The 14,815-nt window shown below is 37.0% G+C and overlaps 1 protein-coding gene across 2 annotated transcripts in view; it reads right to left on the reverse strand.

The window, feature by feature from the left end:
* TRPC4 (transient receptor potential cation channel, subfamily C, member 4) overlaps positions 1–7,177 on the reverse strand; it is a 188,157-nt gene extending 180,980 nt beyond the window's left edge. The window contains exon 1 of one of the 2 annotated variants that reach the window (XM_012723340.1): positions 6,928–7,177. The gene's annotated coding sequence lies outside the window, so the exon portion shown is untranslated. Of the gene's footprint in view, positions 1–5,717; positions 6,540–6,927 lie in introns of those variants that run through there. The other variant, XM_004680219.2, reaches the window with a different exon arrangement.
* Positions 7,178–14,815: the final 7,638 nt, after the last annotated feature.

Raw genomic sequence — 14,815 nt, forward strand, 5'->3', positions numbered from 1 at the left:
AAAAAAAAAGCATATACTGAACAATAAAATGTGTGAAAATGAAGAATAATGACGCAATGTGCTATAACATATGCTCTTGATATATGCAGGACACTAACAGAGTTGCATTGTTTCTTCATTGTCATTTAAAGGTAAAATACAATTATTGATTATCTGATTAACTTTCATAAAGATTGATTTGTGACAATTGGACATGTGTCTTATGAAATAGAATAGAGCTTCTTAAAAAAAAAAAAGTGCATGTCACTCACAACTGGGACATCATGTACCTTGACAAGAATTCTAAACTCATATAATTAGTCCAAAGAAATCTTTGTACTTTCATCAGCTTCTACTGTATGGAATAACTTTTACCTTATAGCTTTGCCAAAATATTCCCAGGTACTAAAGCCTATTTCAATATTACTGTCACCTTGAAAGTTTTCTTCCTGTCTCCTAAAATCATAAGAATAAATACAAGCAAAGAAGTCTTCACTAACTAAATAGGTATTCCTGAAATACTTGCATCTGTCCTCTTTCAATTCTAGCCATACTTCTCACAGTGTAATGGACAAAATACTTTCCTTTAAGAATTCCAGCACAGCATCACTTAAATTAAATCATATTTATAATTGGCTATACAAATCCTGTGAAAATAAACACTAGAGAGTAACTGTTTGACTGGAAGTTATGTCCACTAACTTAATGGTGGGTAAATTACTTTTGTAATGTAGGAAATAATATGGTACTCAATATACTATATTAAATTCATCTTATTATAACTGGTTTCATTATGTGAATAAATATGCTCAAAATTTAACAAACTTGTACTACAAAACAGTGAAATTAACTACACTCCATTATAAAAGCATACTATTTATGACAGCTTAATTCAGTTGAAAACTCACACATCTTTTTTGAGCATTCCATGGGATTCTTAAAGAAATTTACTGTCTAGTTCAGGAGACAGACCTCTACCCATCTGCAAAGCAAAATATAAGAAAGGTTTTGCTAGTATTTATATTTGTGACATTTGGAGACAGGAAGGAAACCTTCAAGGAGACAGTAATGTTGAGTTAGGCTTCAGTGCTATTTGACAAAGCTATAAGGTAAAAGTTCTATACATTTGAAGTTGATGAGAGTACAAGAAAGATGAATAGCTTAGTTCTGTGTCATTCTTTTATTAATTCTGTTATTCATTTGCTAATAATCAACAAAATTTTACTGACTGGATATCATTCTGTACGAGTCTCAGTGATAGTATTGCACTATTCAAAGATACTATTCCTTTATTTCAAAGTCAATAAGAATCTGGACACAATCAAACTGTTTTCAAATGCAGGCTTATGCTAAAACCAAAACCAAAGCGTGTCCCGTGGACTATGGTGGATGAACATGTCTGCCTTGAGGTGGGTGTGGTGAGGCAACTCACATCTAAAGAGAGAGTATTGTAGTGCTAATAGTGTTTTAAATCAGGGCCTTCCCCTATGGCACAATGGGCTAGGACAAGTTGCAAGTCAGCTGCTGCCACCTCAGAGTGAGTTCAATCCCCAGGCCAGGAGGCGACCCATATGGCATGGCAGACCTCTCCTGACCAGCCCTCTGCTCCCCTCAGCAGTGTACTTTCACTGATCTGCCTGTCCTGCTCCCGCTCATTCTCTGGTGAAGCCTCTTGCTGTATCTCTGGCTTGTACCCCAGTTGTTTATGCATAAATAAATAAATCTTAAAAAAATAGTGTTTTAAATCAATGTCACCTCAATAAAAACTAATATAATAAAAAAATAAAACATAGAGAATTTTTTAAAATGTGTTTACCAGCTGATATATGTCTTCTGGGATATTTGAATGAGAGCTATTCTCATTAACTATCAAAGGACATTAAAATAATTAGACAATTAATACCGCAGGTAAAATAAAGACAACACTTGCCTAGAAATTTTATACCCTATTGATATGGCTGAATACAAGCCTAACATGTCTAACATGACTGCCTTTTTAAAAATAATGTTATCAATAGCCTACAGATGTTCTAAAGTTTAAAATTGCAACTTTTTATTTAGACATAATGATGACTATTTAAAAGAAAATCTGTAATCTTGAATTTTGTCCATGAAATTAAGCCTTGCTTGTCCTTTCTGCATATGTCATATTTACATTAAGTAGTAAGAACAAAAATAATTTTGAAAGCAGCCTGCTTGAGGCAGATAGTTTGTTACTTGTTCTGATTAAAATGGATGCAGCATTTAGAGTATTGTTTAAAATCCTACCCTATTAATAGGGTTGGTTATGTCCCAATATTAGACATATGAAAAATAAATAACTGTTAAAAACCCAGTGGATGGCTGAATCTCATGAAAAGATTGCTAATTTTACTTTAGAAACCCTAAGTATATAGTAAAAGGAATATTGGCTTTAGAATCAAGCAGAGGTGAGTTCAAATTCTGATACAATCACAAAGCAGCTTTGAGAATTTTTAGAAATTTAGCTTTTTCAGATTCTTCACAAAGTGTCCCCACTTTTTTATCTTAACTAAAATTTAACTCTTGATGTATCAAGGCAATTACTTATGGTGACTTTTGAAACATATTTCACAAATGTGATGACAAAATAGAGGCAGGATATAATGAATGCATAACTGATTCATTTCACTGCACTTGCCATTTCTCAAAAAGAATACAGTGTGCTAGATAAAGCTATCCAGTATTTTCAAATTAATGTTTTAATTAACATTTCTAATTTTATGTGCCATGTTCATCTGTTGTCTCTCAAGAAGATATTACTCTGTGACACTGCTGTAACTCAAAGGAAATGTTTTTTAAAAAGGAGACAAAACGTGCACTAATATTAATGAGATATAATCTACAGCTTATTTACAAGAACAGACCAAGTGCTAAAATTGTTAACTCTTTTCATTGTCTTATTTCAGAAAATCTATGCTTTAAGAAAGGTCATTGAGATTTTTTTTTTATCTAAATATATTGGTTCACTTACCAAATAGTTCATAGAGCAATGTAATTTTAAGTTAAAGTATTTCCAATGCATATATCTTTAAATTTCTAGTTTCCAAAATGTATGCTTTCTTTTCATAAATGTTTTTTCGACATAGAATTATTTTGATAATACTACCTATCTCAGAAGTCAGCTCTATCTTTGTGCTGATTAAAAAGAAATAATCCTGACATTGAAACACTGATCAAAATATTTCTAGCTACTTTTCAGCATGCCTGCTATATCTACCTTTATTTGCAAAGTTCTTCATCTTCTTGAGCTTGGATATTTACAATAGTAACTATTGAACAAGTGTGGGCATGCCTTTATTTTTACTTCTACAGGTGCACTAATAAAAAGAGGGAGATTATTTCGGTTTTCACTTGCAAAATGTTATGTTGATAAACTGAATTGCCTTAAATTACCCTTGCAATTAAACATGTAAGCATAAAAATATGACAAATTCACCAACAATATATTCGTGAAAGCAATTTTTCACCCTGCAGAGTTAATCAACACATCTTAAGGCCATGTATTATACTTTTATAGAAATTGAATCATGCTTGTAGTAAGTAGGATTTAAGTTTGAAAACTTAAAAATATGTGTATTGAAAAAACATTCAAAATTCATTTAATCAAAAGCAATATGAGTTTGTTAATCTATTTGGGCAGTTATTTGTGTAAAGTTATTATTTTAATGGCTGAAATGACCATAAAATTCATATAAAACTTTCATTAGGACAGAGCTGGGTTTTGTTGTTGTTGTCTTCCGCATGCAATTTGACATGCATCTTCTGGGAATAGACAACAGAAAAATCACAAAATGTTTAAGCCTAGAAACAATGAAAATCTATTTCGTCTTTGAGAAAGACAATTAAAGAAGCAAACTGAAACATCTTATTTATGATTTAAGATCAAAGATTTTCTGAAAGGTTAATTTTTGACAGGTTCTACTAACGAGGCATACTTTTTATATCTCTGCCGGCTCATGAATACTCATGTTTCTTTAAGTTCATACTCAGGAAGAGAAACTTTTTTAAATTTGTAATTACAAGTCTCTTCTCACTCTATTTTAAATCTCTGTGTAAGTATACATTCATGCACTTTTTGAATATTAAGCACCAAGTATGTATCAATCTCCTCAACCAGCTACTTTTTCTCTCTGCCCGTAACTCCCCTAACATAAAAGCACTTGCTCTTCATGCTGTGACCTCAACTTTAGCAGAGAGGGTTAGCTCCAATCAGACTCTGCTGTTAAGTGGCCTCAGCTCTGAAGTCTATTCATTAACAGTGTAAGTGCCTTTCTTTCTACCTACCTGTACTAACATTTCTTAGCCCAAGACATCTGGAATAAAATTCTTTGAGAAAACCCAAATTACTTTTATTGACGAAGTAATTTTTATCAGCTGCACAGGTTCATGAATACAAATTCAAAGTGCTTCTTTAATATTATCTTACTGAATTTTAATTTTGATAACTGAACTACTAATGTTCCCTATTATTAATTCAGTATTATTGAAGTTTTGCCTTAAAGTCATAAGGAAGGATGTTTCCTCTTCTGTTGTCCAGAAGTGGGTATTACAAATATAAGTTTGCATAGCAAACCATGACATAGTGATGATATTTTTTAACGTTTTACTACAGCCACCCACTCTTACTCTCACTGTTTAATTCAGTTTCACTTAAACAACAAACTCTATTAATCTGTTTTTCTTAAATATTTTGTATTGCACCATAGAAAAGTAAGCCATTTTTGTGAGATCTGAAATATTTTCCTTTTCAGTTCTACAAGTCTGTTGTAAATTTCTTTTTTAATAAAACAAGCAGACACTGCTTCTGCCTCATTCACTCCTTTGGTTTGGTGCTTAGTCAATAAAGCAACCTGCTGCATTTTATCACGGTAGAAATTAACAGAGAAAGAACCTCTCTAAAAAACCATGTGAACAAGGATACATCATAATGGATACTGCATAGTGAATACAAACAAGATAGGAGCTCAGTTTTCTCAATCTCTCCCAAGCTTTCTACCCCTTTGCAGTGTTTTCTAGTCTGTAGTCACAAAAGGCAGCTGAGTTCACAGCTGGAACAACAAGTTGTGTTGTGAATCTCAGTGATTTATCCAAGTAGCACAGTCATTGGTTTAACAGTAATTTCAATTACCAGGAGAACTGGGAAGCCCTAGCCTTGGTCCAGCCACACGGATGAAAGTGTGCCTCTTATCTTGAGAGAAAAAGAAAATGACGCAGAATGTAACTGATCAACAGGATATTGATTACTTTCTTTCCTTCACCCCCCCCCCCCATTCAGTCACCAGAGCAATTGATCTCCCTTATGTATGTCCCTTGGCCACCAAAATCTCCATTTCCCCAAATGCATAAAAGGCTAAAAACAGGCTTCCTCCCTAGCACCATGGCGTGGCTGCAGCTGCTTTGTTTACCATATAAGTCACACTGGGGGTTCACTGGTTACCCTCTCCCCTGCTTTAGAGCAGGGTGCGATGAGAAGCTTAGAAACATTCCCAAACTCCTGCTCTGCCTGGGTCAACCACAGAAAGCTTCCCAAATCCGGTCCCAAGCCTCAGAGAGAAACCGTGCAACTAGAGCCTTTTGAACTGGTTACCCCCCAGGGATGTCCGCCTCCCAGGAGGGAGCTGGCTTCCCAGGCAGAGCAAGAAACTTAACCGAGATCCCAGAAAGGAAGCGAGGTGCAGCTCTGGTCAAAAGGAGCTCCGAAGGGACACCCTCTTTACCTGCAAAGTTGTAATTTGCTGGCTGAAGAACGATCGATCCAGGGACCCGCAGCGCGGGTGGTATGTCGGGTGCGAGCACGCCCGGCAAATACCAGTGGGATCGCCTTAGTCGCTGCGGAGTTTTGGAGCATTCCAAGGAAAACGCACGAAGCCGGAGCCCACGCAGCTGGCACCGAACTGGGCGGAGTGAGGATGCTCTGAGAGCGATGCCACGGGAGGCGGGGGAGGGGGAGGTGAGCGCCAGGGAGGGAGAACCTCGCCCACCCCCGCCCCCACCGATCCGGCTGGACAAAGTTAGCTTTCCCACGACTGACAGTGGATGAGCCCAGAGGAAGGCAGCCGCCCTCCGTCCCGGGGAGCTTCCTGACTTCGGGTCTGCACAGACCCCGCTCTGAAGGGACAGTCTGTGAAGATGCGCGTCCCACGCACCGCTCTGCCTGACGATGAAAGGGACCCGCGCGCTGACAGGAGGCGACGCTAGGTCCCTGCCTCGGCTGTCCCCGAATAGCCTTCGCTTGCTTGGGCCAACTGCCTGAGGTCAGCCAGTTAGGTAGGGAAGCTCAGCGCAAGACTGATATTATCTAGTCAAGTCGGTGAGTAGAACCCACTCCGTGGTCCTAGATGCATGCCAGACACACCTCCAGACTTCGGTGGTCTCTGCAGGGTTGTTCCACTTCGGGTCCCTTCAAGACTCAGCTTCTGAAAGCCCTGCTCCCAACCAAGTAAACAAACACCCAGGCAGCAGGTCGCCACCAGACTTGAAAAAAGTAACCCTCCCGGGATCTGGTAACTCTCAAAGCTTCTTCTACTGTGGCTGCTCTGGTCCTGGCACCCTCTTTCCAGTCCTCAAGGTGTCAGACTTCCCCTGCAAGAACAGGAGTCTGTGGCTTGCCACTAGTGTCAACAACGGAGATAATCGCAATGAATAAATGATGAGACACAGCGTTCCATCCTCCCCCACACACCTCGGTCTTTCCAACAGGCATGGAATATCAGTAAGTTCGCAAATACTAAAACCTAAACCGCTCACCAGCCTTAGGAGCAGGCCCTCTTTGGCTTCAGGTGGTGTGTGTGTGTCGTATCAGTTTATCGAAAATTCAGAATAAAAAGTTATCCCTGGGCCAATCTCTTTGGTGTTCACACACGACGATAAGATTCAAGTGTGTAGAGGAAAAAAAAATATAAATTAGCAAAGTTGGCAATAACTTACTTGCTGTAACTGCGACGCGGTGATTCCCAGCTTGTCATTCACAGAGCCTTGGTTCGTAAGGACCCCTTGATTCGAGCGTCCGTTTGTAAAATCGAGAGGATCCATGTGGAATCTTAGCTAGGGGTTAGGACTCCGCCACCTAGTCTCGATTTCCTTTATTTCCTGAACTCCCTGGGGTGAGCCTCTGGGAGCGACAGCATCTCAGCAGACACCTGCTCCAGTTTAGCGCCTGTGCAGCAAAGAGCAGAAAGCCCTTCCTCTCTGGCCTCACGCTGCTACACCTCTGACAATCAGCGCTGCACACACTTTCAAGACCAGCTTCTTCCCAAGGATACTCCCTAGGGAGCCAGCCAAGGATAGACCGCACCCACACACAGACGCCAAAGCGCAAAATTAAAGAATTTCCTACTTGGTGATCGTTTTTTTTTTCTTTCTTTCATGGATTACATGAATATTTTTTGAAGCATTTACATGAGTAAACAGGATACTACCCACTAGTGTAATTTGCATGATCCTTTTTTCTTTTTTGAAAATACTTTTCTTATTTCTATTCTTTTTTTCTAACTTAATGCTCTTCTAGGTGGTGTCCTGACCTAGTTTCTTAGAAGCATTACCTTTAGGCATCCCCTCCAAAACAGTGAGGTACACAGAGGCAAATTTGGTTCCTTTAATACTTGTTCTGAAAACAAAAGGGAGAATAATACAAGTATTTCTTTCTATGAACCTCTCTTTACTTTTTAACCACACAATTGCATTAGGATCTTTAAATGGCCTTACCTTTTTTAAAGCATGCAAGAACACACCTATCTGTACACAATGACTTTTTTAAAGTATGCAATAACACATCTATCTGTACACATATTAATGAATTTTATAATAAATACAAGCTCCCTTTCTACCTAATAAGGGAGAAAGGATTATATACTTGAAAATTTACTTATTTCATTACAACTGTAAATAATTTTTCACAAAATAATTTACAGTTCCATGAATCATCAGTATTTAATAAGTTTTAATAACCCATACACAAAAGTGAAGCTAAATTTGTTGATATAATGCTTTGTCTAAAAAATTCCAATATGAACCGACTATCTCTAAAGTAAACTTTTGCTAGAATCCCACACACTGAGATGAGTGTTTGACTTCAAAATACATTTAAAACAAAAGGAGTCAGTGATAATATAAAGTTATTGATTAGAAATTAAGAATCTTGCACCCTGAGCTGCTGCCCTACTGAGGATAGGTTCATAGTAAATGTCATCTCTGTATTTTGTCAGGGGTAGACATTTTGTCTATTTCCCTAATATATTACTTTTCTGCATAAGAAATGTGCCTATGAATGTACATTAAACACAAAACAAAAAAGAACAGCAAGCACAACCATCTGAGTAGACTGTGTTCTAAAGGGAAGAAGAATGTTCCATTGATTCCTGAGCTTCATTTTCAACAGTTTCATGTGATTATTGATTACAAACCTCACGCCACCTGCTAAAGTGACTAGCAATTACAGGAAAATTATTTGGATGCTATTTAAACTACATAGTGAACTGTTTATACTATCGACATTAGTAATAGATGGAGGAGGGGTTTGTTATTGTTTATGGCTTCAAAAAACAAATTTGGCATCATTCCACAAATCTGCACTCTACTTAAAATTCACTGAAGGCGAAGAAATCTATTATAACATGTTATATGATTACTAAGAATTGTATTTTAGTATTTTTGTCAGAAAAAAGCACAAAACACTCTTGTTTCAAAATTAGCAAAAGCCCAGTGATCCAAGAAATGATAAAAGTAAAATAATTCTTTGCAATGTCTATTCATACCTAACAGATATCATACAACTGGAATTACCATTGTTTTAGGAACTCAGTTTTCAACTTATTTCTTTTCAACCTTCCAAGTACTAAGCAGGCCTGCCCCTGCTTAGCTTCTGAAATCAGAAGAGATCAGGTGTGTTCAAGGTGGTATGGACTTAGACTCAACTTATTTCTATTCTTCCACTCAGTAACTTTCTTCTAAAGTTGCTGTATTTCAAAAGCAATCACAGAAACAGGTATTTAGAATATTTAACTTTACACATGCTGTCTGCATTTTATTATGGTAGCACTGTGTAAACAGTGATGCCAGCATCAGATATAATGGCCTTTTCTTATCTATTTTGGAAAATAAATTAGCATTTTTTCTTTTTTAACCTAGGACATGTCTTCTGTGCGACCAGAGCTTTCCTCATTCTACACAAAGTTACACCCAAAATCCTTTAACAAGCACTTGACCTTGCTCATTTGCCTTTAAACAATAGTCTCTGCTCTAGGTTTTACTGTTGGTTGCAAGTAGGCTGTTTTTTGTTGTTGTTGTTGTTTTCTTTTTTAACCCCTATGTAGTCTATGCTATTAACATAACTTCTCACCTGCCTTTAAAATGCTTAAATTTTTCTGTTACCAACTTTCTTAAAAACCATTCATTTTTAGGAACTAATATGCACTCCTATGAAATACTTAGGTATTTTTCAAGTCTTGCAAATGTAGGGAATGGCAGTATTTCCTGTTGTAAGATATTGTTGAAAACATCCATTTACATACTTTTGTGGGGGATATCTGATATGAATTCAAAATAGTTTCTTAGAAAGAATGCTATGTCATCAAAATGCAAGAATATTTTGAAACTCAAGATATTTAAGGGAGTTTATTTTATTGAGACCTCATCAACATACATAATCTCCTTTTCCTTCTTTTTTTGTATTTGTGTTTATTTCTTATTTAAAAATATCTCAATATCTCAGTTTAATGGGTTGTATTGTGAGGAAATACATATACTATACACACACACACACACACACACACACACACACACACATATATATAGTGCTTTGCCATTTGTTTGTTTTCAGTATGTGTGGGTATTTTAGTGTTGTAATAGGGTTTAATATATTAAGAATATCAATCTCTTAAATTTATGGAAGATAGTCCTCAGTTTTATCTATTGTTTAAGTTTGGGGATAATGTTACCAGTTTTTTAAAAAGCTTGATTCATACGTATTTTAAAAGATCATATTTTTCCTAAATGAATTTTTCAGTACTTTAACATTCTTTTTTTTTTAAGATTTATTTAATTGTACAGAACTGGGGTACAGGCCAGAGATTCGGAGGATGACAGGATTTACCAAAGGCAGAGTGGGGTGCAGAACAGGCAGATTGACGAAGTACACTGCTGAAGGGAGCAGCAGGCAAGAAAGGAGAAGTCTGCCTCGCCATGTGGATCTCCTCCAGGGCAGGCAGGAATCAAACTCATGGGGAAGTGGCTTAAGCTTCTTTGCGCTGTGCTTTAACCAGCTGCGCCACCAGGGAGGGCCACTTTAACATTCTTAAGGCCTTTTCCCCTCCCATGTTCTTTATTATTTTTTCAAGTTTCTATTTTTGATGAAGAAATACTGTACACTTTTAAATTAAATTTTTGATTAGTTACTGCCATTAATGAAAGTTTCTAGTATTCTTTAAAAAAAAAACTGATATTTACTGATGTGCTGTTGATTTACATCACAGTTTAAGTCTGAGGGCTACAGGTCTAACCTTTATAATTCTATGTTACTTCATCACACCCACCATCAAAGCCCCACTAAACCATCATTGGCCTCCCCTCCAGCATTTATCTTTCTCTTTCTGACTTATTTTACTTAGTATAATCCCTTCCAGCTCTAGCCATGCTTCTGCAAATAGCATGAGTTGATGATTTCATTTTTATGAAATTGCTCAGTCATCAATTTTATGGACTCTACGTCCGTGCTGCCTAGGTTTGCCATCCCAGCCTAACATTCATTCAACAAATATTTATGGAGACTATTTCAAGTACTAGCAGTGCACTAGGTGCTCAAGACACGGTGGTGAACAAAACAGATAAGATATTGCTTTGGCAAAAGTTAAAATTTGGGAAAGACAAAAGATAATTATTAAATAATGATCTATATCACTAAAGGATGATTTAAAGGCTAGGAACTGGGGATTAGAAGTGTTGTTTGTGGCAGATAGTTATGTTAAGCTACAGTTTTAGACAAGTTGTTAGATAGTCTTCATTAATGACTACTCCATTAAGAATAGATTGTAGAGGGCTCTCCCTGGTAGAGCAATGGGTTAAAGCACAGCACTATGAAGCAATCCACAGCACAGCAGCACAAGTTCAATTCCTGGCTAGGGAGGTAACCCGAATGGTGCAGCAGACCTTTCCTGTCTGTCCTGCTGTTCCTCTCAGCAGTGTACTTGGTCAATCTGCCTGTTCTGCTCCCCACTCTGTCTGTGGGAATCCACTCATCACGCCTGCACCTCTGGCCTGTACCCTCATGTCCTGATGAAAGGATTAAAATGTACAGATTACAGGCACACACACATACACACACACACACACACAGGAATACTACTAAGCTATAAAAAAGATGAAATAAGTGAGACAGAGGATGACAAACACTGTATAATTTCACTAATCTGTTCTGAATGCATAAATAAATAAATATTTTGAAAAAGAATAGACTGTAGAGAAGCACAGGAGGAAGCAGGGATATCACTGAGGAGGATATGAGAGTGCATGTGATATAGTAGCATTACTTGAAGAGGTGGGATCTTGTATTTCTAACTTATATACAATTTTGTAAGCCAATGTTGACTTAATAAAAAATAACTACAACACCAGGAAAATTGGTGGGGACCAAATTATGAGAATTGGAAATTCATTTAGGATTGTAGTCTGTATCTCCTCAAATTAGAGTTTTACATTCTTTAGGTAAATATCTAGTAGAATAACTGGATCATACACTTTTTCTACTCTTCGTCTTTCAGTGGCCTATCTAAAAACCACTCAACAACTTTTTCACAGTGGTCAAACCAGTTTATACTCTTACCATCATTGTATGAGGTCTCCTTTTTCCCACATCCTCACCAACATAGCTTTTCTTTTCTTTTTTTAAAAATTTACTTATTTATTTATGGATACAAAACTGGGGTACAGGCCAGAGGTGCAGGGGCAGTGAGAGGATTCACCAGAGACAGAGTGGGGAGCAGAACAGGCAGATCTACAAGTACACTGCTGAGGGGGAGCAGCAGGCAAGAAAGGAGAGGTCTGCTGTGCCATGTGGATCACCTCCCTGGCAGGGGATTGAACACTCACTGAAGCGGCTGCCACTAGCTTGCCATACTGAGTCCTAAACAATTGTGTGACCAGGGAGGGCCAGATTTTCTTTTTTTGATAGAAGCCATATTTTGCTAAGTAAAATAAGTCAGAGAGAGAAAGAAAAATGCTATGTTATTTAATTGAAATATGGAAGGTAAAGAAGCAATAAAAGAAAAAGAGAATAAAATAATGCAAATGCAAACACTTCAATTTTAAGAACAAAATAGTGGTTACCAGAGGGTAAAAGGAAAAGAGGGTGTATAAGCTGCATAAATGGAGTCAATCGTATGGTAGTGGATGGAAGGAGACTTTGGTGGTGATGATGATGTATGCAGATGTTGAATTAAAATGTTGTGACACTCCCTGGTGGTGCAACGGGTTAAAGCGCAGCACTATGAGACAATCAGCAGCCACTGCAGCATGTGTTCAACCCCCAGCCAAGGAGGTGACCTACATGGCATGGCAGACCTTTCCTGTCTCGCCCACTGCTCCCCTCAGCAGTGTATTTCAATTAATCTGCCTTTTCTACTCCCTTCTCTGTCTCTGGTGAATCTTCTCACCCCTCCTGTGTCTCTGGCCTGCACCCCAGTTCTTGTATGCACCTGTCTTCTTTATAATATTTTAAACTAGTTTTATTTCAATTGAATATTTTTGAAAGTTAAGAAAGGATATTTACTCCCAAAACACAAAAATGCTAATTCAAAGAGATGAGGGCACCCTGTTTAAATTGTATTATATTTATAACAACCCATAACTGGAAATAACCTGTGTACTGATGAAGGGATAAAAATGTGCAGATTACACAGAAACACACACACACACAGGAATACTACTAAGCTATAAAAAAGATGAAATCCTGTCATCTGCAACAATATAAATTGACCTAGAGATTATTATGCCTATGAAATAAGTGAGACAGAGGATGAAAAACACTGTATAATTTCATTAATCTGGGATATTATAGAGAAAACAAATGAATAAAACAAAAATAAGCTTTTAGAGTATAAAATCAATTACAAAAATGGGAGGAAGATGGGGAAATTGTGGGTAAATCAGGATAAATAGGGCAATTGTATAGAATTACAGTTTTAGTGGTAAAACTAATTAGTATATTGGTTTTCAGTGATGCACATCTGAAACATGTAATGTCTTATCAATGTTACTTCAATTAAAAAAAAAACAGTAAAAGAAGCATATAGTATGAATATCGATTCACCAGTAATTTCAAAATTGTGTGTGGACTATAAAAAAAGAGTTAGGGGTGGTTGTGACACTTTTGGTTTGAGTAATTAGATGACTCCAATTAAATTCTCAGATGGAGAAAATACATGGTATGGGATATGTTTTTTTTAGATAAAAGTTTAGGAATTGTGGATTTATTTAATCTTAGATAGAACTGGTACACATATCAGCTGGGTGACCTTGAGTCATTGGTCTTCTTATCTGTAAGACATTGAAATTATTATTCCCATTTCATAGATCTGTTATAAGGACAGTGTAGTGTGTATATATCTGTATATATAGTGCATGTATATACACAAACACATTACATACTCTGTATATATTAAATATCTATATGCATGCTGTTATTTTCCTTTGATGTTTTATATGCAGAGAATGATAGTAATCAACATGGAACATGCATTATATTTAGGAGATATTTAGGTTTTTATCTCCTATTAATATTATTACACTTCTAACATCTGGAAATTATTTTAGTATGCATTTACTGGTGAAGTAACTGTTTTAAAACTAGGGAAATAGCAGTGCTATTATAAATAGCAGATAACTAGCAAATCATGAATTGATCCTTTCTTTCCATATAGAGTCATCCTGTCACTTTATTATAACCAAATTCTTTTGATTATGCCTCTATCTGCATTGTCTATTCTGTCCACCAGAATCTCCATTTTATGAATTAGCCTTACAATATCGTTTATCTCATTTCCTATCTTTTAGGAGCCAGTCAATGACTAATTGCTCATCCTGGGAAGCTGGTGTTGGACCACTTCTCCATCAACTCCTTATGTCTAGATGGGCAAACTATAAGAGCCATGATTGTGATCATGCCATGAGTAATCCCATAAAGTGCCCAGGGATGGGCTTATGTACATGACCAAATAAATGCTAACTGCTCTCAGCTTTATCAGTAATCCATCATAAAGGAGGGTCTGCTTTCTTTATTGACCCAATGCCTCCAGCCTGGCACTCCATAGACAGTGCATGGCACATTCTTCTCCCAAGTATGCCCTGTGGACCCCAGCTCTTCTGTTCTCCAATCCAACTTAGAGACATTTCACAAGAGACTCTTCCCCTTTATTAACAACTCTCTTCCATAAATTTCTACTTTGTTAAGCCTTAGTCTTTTCTTAGGTCTGCGCAGAATGTACCACTGGGGGAAGTGACAGAGACAGAAATAGTAAGATTGTGGAAGGCCACTTTTCTCATGGGTGCTAAATTAAGGTATATAATGCACTCATTTTGAAAAAGGAAGGAGATAATAGGATATGGCTAAAGGAACTTCTCTTATTCCAGGAAGACAGGTTTGGACAATCCCTAAAACAGAACATTGTGCAATATTGATTTTGCTGTACAACTGTACAACCCGAGGTTTTTTGTTTTTTTTTTTTTAGTTTAACAGAAGTCCTTCCACATTCTGGTGCTAGAGCAACAGTTAGTTCCATATAATATCAACATTGTTATGAAATCTCCTTTCTGAGCCAAGATTTGG

Source organism: Condylura cristata, unplaced genomic scaffold (genome assembly GCF_000260355.1).
Source record: "Condylura cristata isolate star-nosed mole 26May11 unplaced genomic scaffold, ConCri1.0 scaffold00010, whole genome shotgun sequence".
Taxonomy (NCBI): Eukaryota; Metazoa; Chordata; class Mammalia; order Eulipotyphla; family Talpidae; genus Condylura; species Condylura cristata.